At 34.8% G+C, this 13,874-nt stretch overlaps 1 protein-coding gene across 1 annotated transcript in view; it reads left to right on the top strand.

The window, feature by feature from the left end:
* The window catches only part of MIPOL1 (mirror-image polydactyly 1), a 231,189-nt gene that overhangs the window by 60,756 nt on the left and 156,559 nt on the right, over positions 1-13,874 (top strand). The window lies entirely within an intron of this gene.

Raw genomic sequence — 13,874 nt, 5'->3', positions numbered from 1 at the left:
TTCTTTGTGGTTACCATGGGGAAACATAAAATATCCTAAAAGTTATAACAATCTGTTTTAAACTGATAACTTTAATCACATAAAAAACTATACTCCTTTAAAGCTCTATTCTCCCACTTTATGTTATTGTTGTCACAGATTACATCTTTATATATTATGTACTCATTAACATAGATTTCTAAGTATCCTATGCTTTTGTCTTTAAACCTATAAAAGAATAAAAAGTGGGGTGACAAACCAAAATTACAGTAATAAGGATTTTTTATATTTGTGTACTTACCTTTACTGGATAACTTTTGTATTTTCATATGGCTTTTAGCTATTCTGTACTGTCCTTTCATTTGAACTCCAAAGACTCTCTTTAGCATTTTTTGTTAGAGCAGATTTAATGTTAATGAACTTCCTCAGGTTTTGTTTATCTGAGAATGTCTTAATTTTGCCCTCATTTTTGAAGGATATTTTTGCCAGATATGAAATCCTCATTTGACAATGTTGTTTGTTTGTTTGTTTGTTTGTTTGTTTGTTTCATTCAGCAATTTGAATATATCATCCCACTGCCTTCTAGCCTGCAAAGTGTCTCCTGAGAAATCAATTGATAATTTTATTGAAGATTCCTTGTATATGAACAGTTGCATTTCTCTTGCTGCTTTCAAGATTATCTGTCTTTGACTTTCAACAATTTGATTATAATGTATCTTGGTACAAGTCTCTTTATAATTTATCCTACTTGGAGGTAGTTGAGTTTCATGTATTTTTACATCCTGTGTTTCCTCAAGTTTGGGAAGTTTTCAGCCATTATTTCTTTAAATAAGCTCTCTATCCCCTTTCTCTCTCTCTTCACTTTCTTTGAATTTCATGATGTGTATATTAGTCCACTTGATAGAACCATAAGTCCCTTAGGCTCTATTTACTTTTCTTTATTATTTTTTATTTTTTCCTCAGACACTATAATTTCAAATTATCTTTGTTCAGGTTTACTGATTCTTTCTGCTTGTTTGAGTCTGCTGTTGAACCACCCTAGTGAATTTTTCAATTCAGGTATTGTGTTTTCCAGCCCCAAATATCTGTTAGGTTCTTCTTAAAAAGAATTCTTTTATTTTGTTTATATCCTCATTTTGTTCATGTGTTGTTTTCCTGATACTGTTTAGTTTTCTGTTCATGTTTTCCTTTAGCTCATTGATCATACTTAAGATAGCGGTTTAAACTCTTCGTCCAGTAAGTTTGAGACCTGTGTTTCTTTAAGATTGGTTTCTGTGGATTTATTTTGTTCTTTCAGATAGGCTGTAATTCCCTGTTTCTTTGTATGCCTTCTGATTTTTTTGTTGAAAATTGGGCATTTGAAATAATACCCACATCTCGCATTCTCTGTAGACTGGCTCTGTGCAGAAGACTTTCACTAATCAGCCTGCTCTGATGACTGAAGATCCTCTTGAGCCTTTTCTGGAGATGTATCTTCCCTGGGCCCATGTGTGCACTTTTATTCCAATTCTTCTGTATACTTGTCTGCTTTTAAATGTCTTATTTCTCTTAGAGTCTCACACGTGCTTCTTCACAAAGCCTTTGGTATGTATTGTAGTCCTCTGCTAATAATCTCTTGACTCCAGACAGCACGGCTCTACAGTTCCCCCACAGCTCTCAATCACTGCGGCATTCACTACAGCTTTTGGCAACCTCCAACCTAATATCCAAACCATGCCATCGTTCCCATAAGTACTTCAGTTCAGGAAAGACAGAAACAAGTGCCTGGGGCAGCCCCTAGACAGACCAGTATGTTGGAAACAAGTGCCTCTCTTTTGTTCCACCCAAAGGAGGAACTGAAAATTGGGTAGCCTCCCCCCAACTGACATCACTATGATGTGCCATGGAGACAGTCCAGGAGGAGCAAGTAAAAATGCTGCAAATTTTCCTGCCAATTTGAAGAGTGTCAAATTGGTTGGGGGTTTATTTGGTTGCTGCTGATCCTTAATTGTTTTCTAGAATTCCCACAAAGCTTTAATCCATATGCTATTTACTTTTTTTTCCATTGGGGAGCTAGGGCCTGGAGCTTGTTTGTCCATCATCTTGCAGGTGTCATTCTCCTCATTGTGGTTTTGATTTACATTTCCCTAATGGCTAATGATGTTGACTACCTTTTGTGCTTATTGGCCATTTGTTTATGTACTTCAAAGAAATGTCTATTCTGGTCCTTTGCCCATTGTTTGGTTATGTTGTTATTCTTTTTATTATTGAATAGTAAGAGTTCTTTATATGTTGTAGATACAAGGTTGTTTTTTTTAAATCAGATGTATCATTTATGAAATATTTTTCCCTTTCTGTGGGTAATCTTTTCACTTCTTAATAATATCATATGCAACACAAAAGTTTTTCAGTGTGATGAAGTCCCATTTATCTTTTTTCTTTTGTCACTTGAAGGCTTAGAAAGTTATGCCGAAGCCAACGTCACTAAGATTTACTCCTGTTTTTTCCTAAGATTTTTATAGTTTTATCTCTTACATTTAGATCTGTTATCAAATTTAAGTTAATTTTTCTGTATGTCCTAAGAAAGTTGTCTAAATTCATTCTTTTGCTTGTGATACTCTTGATTTTTGACCAAGGCATCAGGTCAGTCCACTGGAGAAAGGTATGTATTTACAACAAATAGTGGTAGAACAGCTGGGTGTCAGTATAGAATTAAAAGGAAACTTGACTCTTCCCTCACACCATACTCAAAAATAAAGTCAACGTGGATTATAGACCTAAACAAGAAAGCTTAAACCTTAAAGATGTTGTAAGAAACCATGGGTAGATATCTTTATTATATTGAGTTAGGCAAGGATTTCAGAAAGGACAGAAATAGCTCCAACCATAACAAAAAAATTGATAAATTTGCCTTTAACAAAATTAAAACTAATGCTTGTCAAAAACCAACTTTAAGAACATGAAAAGTTAAGCCATAACCTAGGAGAAAATATTTGCAATTCTTGTATCTGACACAGAACTTGCATTAAGTATATTTAAATAATTCCCACAAATTGATAATAAAAAGAAACTACCCAAGAAAAAATTGGCCAAAGACTGGACAAAAAACTTCACAAATGTCTGATGAACACATGAAAAGATTACTATAACTTGTGAACAGGGAAACACAAATTTAAATGTGATACCATATCACATGCACTGTGGCATCTGAAATTAAAAAGACCAACAACAGCAAATGTTGGCGAGGATGTGCCGCAACTGCAACTCTGACCCATTGCTAATGGGAATGTAAAATGGTACAACCGGATTTGAAAACTGCTTGACAGTTTCTTACACACTTGAGCAATATCTACTTCATGACCTAGCAATTCCATTTATAGGTATTTACCCAAGGAAAATGAAAACATATACATGCTGTAGGAATTTTAAAGCAATGTTTATAGGAGCTCATTCATAATATCCAAATACCAAAAACAACTCAACTGTCATTTCTTTAGTGGGGATATGGACAAATTATGGTATATTCATACAGTGGAATATTAATTTGCCTGAAAAGAATGAACCACTCATGCACAGAAAAACATAGATGAATCTCAAATACATATGTTGATGAAAGAAGTCAAAGGATTACAACTTAAAGGTTTCATTATTTTTTGTTTATTTTTAAAGAAGATGTTCGGGGTAGGAGTTTATTAATTAATTTATTTTTGCTGTGTTGGGTTTTCGTTTCTGTGCAAGGGCTTTCTCTAGTTGTGGCAAGCGGAGGCCTCTCACTATCACGGCCTCTCTTGTTGCGGAGCACAGGCTCCAGACGCGCAGGCTCAGTAGTTGTGGCTCACGGGCCTAGTTGCTCCGTGGCATGTGGGATCCTCCCAGACCAGGGCTCAAACCCGTGTCCCCTGCATTAGCAGGCAGATTCTCAACCAGTGCGCCACCAGGGAAGCCCCATTGTCTTTTTTGAAGTTAAAGAACAAGTGAGATAATTCACGAAATTACAAATCAGAACAATGGTAGCCTATGGCTATGGGGGCAGATTGGAAGCACCAAGTCCTTTCTGGTGTGTGATGGAAATATTATATATCATCATCAAAACATTTTGCATATTTCTGTATTTAAAAATTAGTTATTTTTGTTTAAGTATAATGTTTTCGGATTTCTATATTCTTATGCTGCATTTATGCTTATTAATACAGTATATGATAGCCTAAATATTGTCTAGTGGCACGTGCCTATAATTTTGCAAGGAAATTAATATGAAAAATAAGATTTCTTTAAACAAAATTCACATCATTTATTTATTAAGCATGCATTATATAGCTTCAGCAAACTATGTGCTGGATTTGTCCCTAGGATTGTAGGTGGATGTGACCAAGAATGCTAAGCAGATGGTTGCAGATGAGAATATAAAGTAAGGGCAGTGAGTCCACAGAAGCAAGGAGGGAATGGTATTCCTCAGGAGGGCTTCCCAGTGGAAAGATGGGGTCTGGTGCTGTGTGGATAAGTCATGTATATATATATATATATATATATATATATATATATATATATATATATATATATATATATATATAAACTTGTGCAAAGGCATGACAGTTGAAAGGAATGTTCATATTTTGGGGACTGTGGATAATTTATCATGTCTGAACTAGAGCAAGTGTATAATTAAGGAGGAATGAGAAAATATGAAATGGGTCTGGCTCACGAATCGCCACTGTCGTTCTCCAAAACTTAACTCTGTAAGCAGTGAGAGAACCAATAAAGTATATCAAGATAGGGTAGGTAAGAGTTAGTGTGATCAGAGTTGTATTTTAGAAATAGCTTTTTGGAGTATTTATTCGCTCTGAGATGCAACCTGAAAACACGTGCACATACACATACACATACACATTCTTTTTTAAAATTCCTCTGATGATATTGTTTTGCAGCCAGCTTTGAGAACTACCAAAATAGAGGATAGTTTGGAAGGGCTTCAGACTGAAGCCATGACACTTGCCAGTTAATGAGAAACTTAGAGGCTGAATGAGAGGTATGACATAGGGGATAGAGAATAAAGCATGTTGAAGGAATAGGACTGACTCCAACTTTAGGATAAAGATAGGAGGAAGCTTAAAATGATTTTCAAGTTTAGCAAGGATGATTGGGTAAATGCCATTTATAAGCAGGGAATACAGTAATGTAATAAATACATATTTAATATCACCTGTGTTTTAGGTACCTTGCTGTGGGCTCTACCTTCTTGGAGTTTGCAGTTTATATGAAGGAAAAATATATATTTTGGACATTTTCATGTGAAGACCTGATGATATCAGGTCTATTTGCATATGCATACATAAATATACATATAAATGTATGTATAATTATGTATAAATATATGTGTGGTTTTGTATACGCATACATAAGTATATTTGTTAACATACTAATATAGGTGTAAAAATGTGTGTGTGTATTTATGTATACATATATATGTATGTAGCTTTTATAAAGGCCTTCATTTCAAAGAAAATACTTCTAACATTAATAAAATAATAGCAATTTTTTGTTTTATAGTCCTAAAAAGAACATTATGATTTCAGATACTATGTTAGCCATAGAATGTGCAATTAAAAGGTGAGAAATAATTGCCAAGGTGGTTTTTATTAATTTAGCTTAGACTTGATTAGGTCTGAATGAACTGACTTAAATGTAGTAATCGTGTATACTGGCTAGTTCATATTCCACTCTGATCTATGTTGTGTACTTTGTTATATCAGGTTTATGTACTACTTTAAAAATTAACTATCTCTAAATGCTCAAAGTTCAAATTTTATAATGTCATCATCAACTTTTTCTGTAGTTCTAGCTATTTCCATTGCTTTTACTATTTTCCTATGTGTGTTCCTTATAAATGTTGTTGATAAACAATGATTCTGCCTGAATTTGAATCCTACTTATTAGTTGCATGACTTTAAAGAAGGTATGTATTACTCTCTGCTTCTGCTTCCTTCTCTACCAAACAGGCCAATATCTAATTCATAGGGTCCACATGAAGATTGACTGACTTAATACATGTAAAGTTCTTAGAACAGGGCCTGGCACATACTAATTTCTCACTAAGAGTCGATTGACTATCATTAATCATATTTGTTAACCTTTATTTTGAAACAGAGATGTAAACCATGATTTTTTAAATGAATAGCTTTTTTATGAATACTAATGTAATAATCTTAAACAGTATTACAAAAATAGTATTTTAATAGCATAGCATACTAAACAAGTACCTACATACATGTTGACACCTTTAAAAATAATTGTCATGTTTACTAATAATACTTTTACTATGTGATTTAAAATGTTTCTTTAATCTTTTTTGAACAATTTAATTGTTTAAAATGAATATTAGGGCTTCCCTGGTGGCATAGTGGTTGAGAGTCCGCCTGCCGATGCAGGGGACATGGGTTCGTGCCCCGGCCCGGGAAAATCCCACATGCCGTGGAGCAGCTGGGCCCGTGAGCCATGGCCGCTAAGCCTGCGCGTCCGGAGCCTGTGCTCCGCAATGGGAGAGGCCACAACAGTGAGAGGCCCGCGTACCGCAAAAAAAAAAAAAAAAGAGTATTACTATACTTGTTATTAAATCCTTAGTTATTTACTTTCATATGGTATTTTCGAAATGGTATATGTAAATATAATTAAGATATCATATATATAAATATGTAGAAACGTTTTATTTTCTGGCATGTTGCCTGGTAAGTGGTGGTATAATATTGCCTAGTGCATGCTCGATGAGTGTTTACTAAATAATTTATGTTTTGTCTGTGTGTACATGTGCACGCACACTCACACGTGTGTGTATCAGCTGTAGCATATGTGTTTTCAGAGACTCATTCACATAATTATTGTTTTTCTTTTTTAATCTTTGGTTTTTTTAAACTTCAGTATTGTATAAATTATTCATTTAACCAAGTTGTTGATATTTTGCCAGGGCTTTGAAGAAACAAGTTACCATTTTGAATTTGGAAACTCTTTATTCCAAGTTATTGTAATGTGAGAAAAACATTCTATTTATTATTTTTAAATCTAAAATCAAGTGATTTTGTAAAATTCTTCTAACGAAAAGGAAAAAAACTTATATAATCCTAAGTGCTTCCAAACGTCTGCAGTTCAAAGTACATAATTTACATTGACACCAAAGTTTAGTTTCTGTTTTGACTGGAAGAGTCTGGTATTATTTTTTGTCTGCAAAGGAAAGAGTTGTATAGCACCCAAGTGGGAAGATGTTTGATTGTAACGCAATCAACATGATTTGTGACTGAAAGGAGATTGTACAGGAGGAGAAACAGCAGCTGTTAAAAACCTAGACAATATTAGAGAGAACTTTTTGTTAAAACTTTTCTTTTTTTTTTTGCCACCCTGTGTGGCTTGTGGGATCTTAATTCCCCAACCAGGGTTTGAACCCAGGCCCTCAGCAGTGAAAGTGCAGAGTCCTAACCACTGGACTACCAGGGAATTCCCTCTTTTTGTTAAAAACTTAAGGCATGTTAATCTTTCAGGAAGTAAACATAAAATAAAACAGAATCATAACTATATTTTCTGCTTGATACAATTCTTCAGAATTCACAATAATGAGTAAAAGGAAATTACTGATGAAAACAGATCTTATAGTAAATATGGGTCAAATCCTTTAATAAAAATTTGCCATTAAATTTTGATATATTTTATGTGTTTAGCTCACTCATATTGTAGAATTACTTTTGTTTGTTTGCAGAGGCAAATTTAATTCTTTTCTTCTTATTAGTGATCTTACAGAGCACAGAATCATGAACGTATGTGATGTTTTCACCCTACTACAACTGGCCATCTTTTTTATCTATATGCCCCACTCATTTACTCCTCCTTATTATTATCTTGCAGGGAATCCCAGATATAATGTCCTTTTTATCTATAACTTTTATTGTGTATCTCTTAAAGATGTGGACAGTTGTTTAAAACATAACTACAGTACCATTATCATACCAAAAATATTAACAAACAGTTCTTTAATATTGTGAAATATCCAATTAGTTTTCAAATTCCAATGATCTCATAAATATCCTAACGTTTTCTCTTTGTTTTGAATCTGTATCTAAATAGGAATCACACATTGCAAATGATTGAATTGACTCTTAAGCCTTTTTAAAATTTATAGATTCCCTTCTGTCTCTTTTTTCCCTTGGAATTTATTTTTTTAAACCAAGTATGTCAGTTGTAGCATTTCCCAGTTCATTCATTGAATCTCTGTAGTATCATTTAACATGTTCCTCTCTTCTGTCTTTTGTAAGTATGGTGATTTGATCTAGAGGCTTGATCAGATTTAGATTAGTTTTTATTAGCAAGACTATTTTACATGTGGTTTGTGTTGTTTCATCTGGAAACATATGTTGGTTTGTGAAAAAACTATGTTGTTAACAGATCTCAGTGCCTAGATCTCTTAGTATATTAATCTGATGCTTAGATTGTCTTGTCTTTAGCTAGTGGGGGAGATTTTCAGTTTAGTTCATGAGTCCTCTCTGAGTTTCTTTGGTACTTCCTTAGTTTTGATAGTTAATACAAAACTTCCGCCAAGAACATATGTTCTTGGATCACATTGCACATTTCTTGTCCTAGTCTTGGAGTCAACAATATATCCATGGAGTTCTTTATTTTTAGTAAGAAATCGTACTTGGAACCCACAGTGTAGACGCTAGGGATACTCATTGCTACTGGGTCTCCTATTGTTTCTAGCCTTTTTCAATGGACAAACAACACACACACACACACACACACACACACACACACACACACAGTTTTTAAAGGCAAAACTTTGTATCTTCATATTTATACTTCCAACTCAAGTTCTGAACTAAAGTGTTTTTAGTTAACTTGTTTTTTATCTGTATGTTTTGTCTCTTATGGTGAGAATCCTAGTTCTCAAGGACACTGACAATACACAGATAGCATTTACTTAAGTTCAATTTGAGTATTAAAATTTTTTAAGTACAAAAAATAAAACCTCCTAGGTCTTAATTCACACATTAGAACTTTCAAGAACGTTAATGTTTGGCAGAATATGAACACAGAAGGTATTGTGTTATTATTAATTGTGTCAGTTTAAAACGAAGCCATCTGAAACTATAGAATAAATTATATATTACTTAATTTAGGGACATTCTTCTTCCATAGCATTTGTCTTGTTTCTTTTCATTCATTAAATTATGGAAAATCATTTAACACCTGAAAGTGTGGCACTTTGGGACAGTTTGCCACGTTGAGTGGTCCCTGGGCCTTATCTTCTGTCCCTCTTGTACTGCATGGCCATGGAAACTGAGCCCAACTATGCAATGTAGATAAATGTCCTCATCACAAAAATAGATTTATTAAGCTATATTTATCTCTTTGGTTACAGTATTTCATATAAAAATTGGCCTGCGAGTACCCTCCCCCCGATCTTTTCAGAAGGAATGAAAGAGAAAATCTGTGAAGATTAAAAATGAAGAGGAAGCCAAAAACAAAAAAGGAAACGTAAAGAGTTAGAAACATATCAGTTAACTAGGAATATAAGACCAGATATAGATCCCAAGGGCTAGGAACTTGGATTTTATTGCCCTTAAAAGGAATGATGATGGGACCACTTGAGGTGGGAACTGAATGGAGACCCTTGCATGTATATCCAGAACCATATAAAGAACAACCCTTTAGTATAAGGGAATCTAGGAAAAATAGACAACTTACTGGTTTAGGAAAGGGACAAGGAAATTTGTCTTTGGTCATGACTGAGCAAAGGGGGACAATTATACTGAGAAATCAAAGGGCTGGACACTAAATATAATAACCATCATGGTGAGGATTCACAAACTGAGACATTAACATAAAAACCTGTCCTAGGGACTTCCTTGGTGGTTAAGAACCCACCTGCCAATGCAGGGGACATGGGTTCGAGCCCAGTCCCGGAAGATCCCACATGCTGCAAAGCAACTAAGCCCATGCTCCACAGCTATTGAGCCTGCGCTCTAGAGCCCACGAGCCACAACTACTGAGCCTGCGAGCCACAACTACTGAAACCCACTCACCTAGAGCCCGTGCTCCACAATAAGAGAAGCCACCACAGTCAGAAGCCTGCACACTGCAACGAAGAGTAGCCCCCACTCGCTGCAACTAGAGTGTGTGCCCGCGCACAGCAACGAAGACCAAATGCAGCCAAAAATAAATAAATAATTTATTTTAAAAAAAGCAAAAACCTGTCCTAGATGAATAAAAACTTTGGATCACCCCCACAAGAAGCAAATGCAAAACCAGTCTGGGCAATTCTTCCACACACAGGTTAATATAAAACTTCTACCAAAACAGGATTCTCCACATAAGCTAAAACAGTCCACTGTGAGACACAATTAAAAGAGACCATTAACAATTTGAGATAATAGGAAAATATGGAGTATAAAATATGTGTATTTAAACAGAGAAATCATTAAGTAATATATGTAAAAAAGAGCACTGTGAAAAAAAGATGGACAGAATTGAAAAAATACAAGGAAATATCTAGAAATGAAAACTATAGTCATTGAAATTAAAAGATAAGTAAACAGAGGAAGGGATAGACACAGCTGAAGATAGAATCAGGAATCTCAGTTCACTAATGATAGATGCTCAGAATTCACACACATACTGAGAGATTTAAAATATGAAATAGAGATTAAAAGATATGAAAGGAGGGACTTCCCTGGTGGCGCAGTGGTTAAGAATCCGCCTGCCAATGCAGGGGACACGGGTTTGAGCCCTGGTCTGGGAAGATCCCACATGCCACAGAGCAGCTAAGCCCATGTGCCACGACTACTGAGCCTGCACTCTAGAGCCCGAGCCACAACTACTGAAGTCCGTGCACCTAGAGCCTGTGTTCTGCAACAAGAGAAGCCACTGCAATGAGAAGGCTGCGTACTACAACGAAGAGTAGCCCCCACTCATCGCAACTAGAGAAAGCCTGTGCGCAGCAATGAAGACCCAACACAGCCAAAAATAAATATAAAAAAATAAATTAAAAAATAAAGATATGAAAGGAATATGAGTAAATCTAATATATGACCTATAAGGGTTTCAAAATGGGAACTAGGTAACATTTCAAAATATAATAGCTGTGAGTTTTCCAGGTTTGGGAAGCCTAGAAAGTATCCAGAAGATTAAAATAAATCCACCTCTTGACATATTGTAGAATTGAAGAACTCCAAAGTTAAACTACAGAAGATTTTAAAGCAACCATTGAGAAAAGACAAACCTATAAAAGAATGGTTATCAGACTAATAGTGACTTCACATTAGCAACAATAGATGCCAGACTGCAATGGAACAGTATCTTCAAAGTGCTGAAGATACAACTTTTGTCGTAACTGTTATATCCAGTAAAGAGTGTCTCAAGAACAAAATAATCACATTTTTAGACAGAATGTCTCACTGAGAGATCTTTTAAAAGCTGTGCTCTGAAAAGAGGAACTTGAACCCAGAAGGAAAGCTAAGATGGTTTGATAGGGGACTTCTACCAATTCTTATAAGAATAGATAATTTTATATAAACTGTTTCCAAAGATAAAACACTTTTTATGAGGCTAATCCAACCTTGATAACAAAACTGGAAAGGATAGCACAAAAAAGGAAAAATACAGATCTGTCTCACTTAGGAACATATCAGCAATCTGATATATAAAATATTTGTAAACCAAATTAAGGTATCTATTTTTCCTACACATATACACATATTCAAATGGATGTAACCAGTGACATCTAACAAAATTCATCTAAATGATTATATGATAGAAGCATTCCTTTTAAAGTCAGAAACAAGAAGAGAAGAATGACCACCACGTAAAGGGAATTTGGGGAGCTGCACCTTCTAAAATACATCCAAAGTTGGACTGCTGCTCACTACCATCCTAGTCTGGGCCATCTCATCTCTCTCCGGGACTACTCGGTAACCTCTAGATTTCCTGCTTCTTCCCTGGTCTTCCTGTAGTCTATTCCTAACAGAGCAGGAAGAGTGAACCTATATTAATATGAGGCAAATCATGGTGCTTCTTTATTCCAAACCCTCCAGCAGCTTTCCCACTCAGAGTAAAAGCCGTTATCTGTAAGATCTCAAGGCTCTTCTCACCTCATCTCCCAGTATTCTTCCCTTGCTTACTTCATTCCTGCTATTCTTCTCCCTGTTAATACTCAAGCATACCAGACAAGCTTCCACTTCAGAGCCTTTCCCTTATTGTTCCTTTTGCTTGAACCACTGCTTCCAAAGAGCTGAAGACTTACTGCTTTGTCTTCTTAGTGTCTTTATTCAAATATTGTTTTCTCAACTTAAAATTTCTCGTATTTAAAGTTACAAAAGATTTCTGTACTTAATCTTTTTGTACTCCATATGTTTCTAATCTGTTTTTCTCCGTAACATTTTCACCTTCTATCATATTACATATTTCACTTATTTATTTTATTGTCTCTTTTCCCATCTAGAATATGAGTTCCATGGGGACAGAGATTTTTATCTATTTTGTTAAATGCTGTATCCACCACCACTTATATAATTATGCCTAGCACAGAGTAAGTGCTTATTAACAAATATTGGTTGAATGAAAATGCACTTCAAAATAGGGGTTCCTTGGAGAAAACGATGGCAATGAGATTGGGTGAAGGAAAAATTTGTGATAAAGTTCTAATGTTTTATATTTTAAAAATCTGAAAGAATTATAGCAAATTTATTTTTCATTTAGTAAATGCTAGTGATCAGTACAACAGTTTCTGTTGTATTATTCCGTCTTTTCTTTATATTTAAATGACAAATTTTAAATTTTTAAATATAAAGATGTATAGAGACTAAATTGGTGACAATGTCAAGAAAATTTGAGATGTAAATTAAAGGGTAGGATCTTTATCTACTTTACAAATATTATGTAAAATCATAATGTGACAATAGTTAATGGAGTGTAGCACTTGGTAATGAAAAAATAGTTCTATCTCTTGGCTTCAGAATAAATTTCAGGGACTTCCCTGGTTGTCCAGCAGTTAAGACTCCACGCTCCCAATGCAGGGTGCCTGGTTTTGATCCCTGGTCAGGGAGCTAGATCCCACATGCATGCTGCAACTAAGAGCCTGCATGCTGCAACTAAAGATCCCACGTGCTGCAACTAAGACACAGCACAACCAAATAAATAAATATTCAAAATAAATTTCAAAGTGAAAGAGTTTGGTTAAAAAAACAAACTAGGAAAAATTACACAGAATATGCAATTTCTGGAATATGTATAAGTCACAAACATGTATTTGACAAGAGCATTTGTGTATGGTTTTATTCAGTTCAAAGTTATTGTTGGCTTGCCACAGCTTGATTCCCAGGTCAGTGTTAAATTTAGACTTTATGAAGAAATGAAAATAAATTCAACATTTATTTCTTGAGCAAGAGTGAGTGAATTTTTCTGTGTGTATCATGTAGAAAGAAAGAAGTTTCTATCTTTGGATCATTTCTGATTTACTTGGAAACACTAAGAAATAGGTGGTCAGAAAACTCGTGACCATGCTTTCTCACTTGACCCCTGATATTTCTATCTTCAGTCTTTCTCTCCTATATTCTTCCTTTTTCTCCTCTTTCAGCTTATAAAATTATGTATCCAAAATAAGCCCAACTCAGATGTCATCTGCTCCATGAAACATTTTTTATTCCCACAGCCAAAATTGTCTACCCCACCTTTGTAACCTTATAGGTCATATTAAATCATTCTAAATACTTAGTATGTAATCGTTTGTATTAAAATTAATTGAAAATGTAAATGATTATTCTAATCGAGAATATGTCTAGTAGATTGTAATGCTTCTATGTCTTATTCGTTTTCATGCCTCATGATTTGTGTCTTCACTAAACACATTTGTATTTTGACCTTGCATTTGTGACCAGGTATTT

The sequence above is a fragment of the Phocoena phocoena genome, chromosome 2, assembly GCF_963924675.1.
Source record: "Phocoena phocoena chromosome 2, mPhoPho1.1, whole genome shotgun sequence".
In the NCBI taxonomy this organism is placed as follows: Eukaryota; Metazoa; Chordata; class Mammalia; order Artiodactyla; family Phocoenidae; genus Phocoena; species Phocoena phocoena.
Note: the sequence above shows the minus strand (reverse complement) of the source record. Positions and strands in the feature narration are given on the sequence as shown.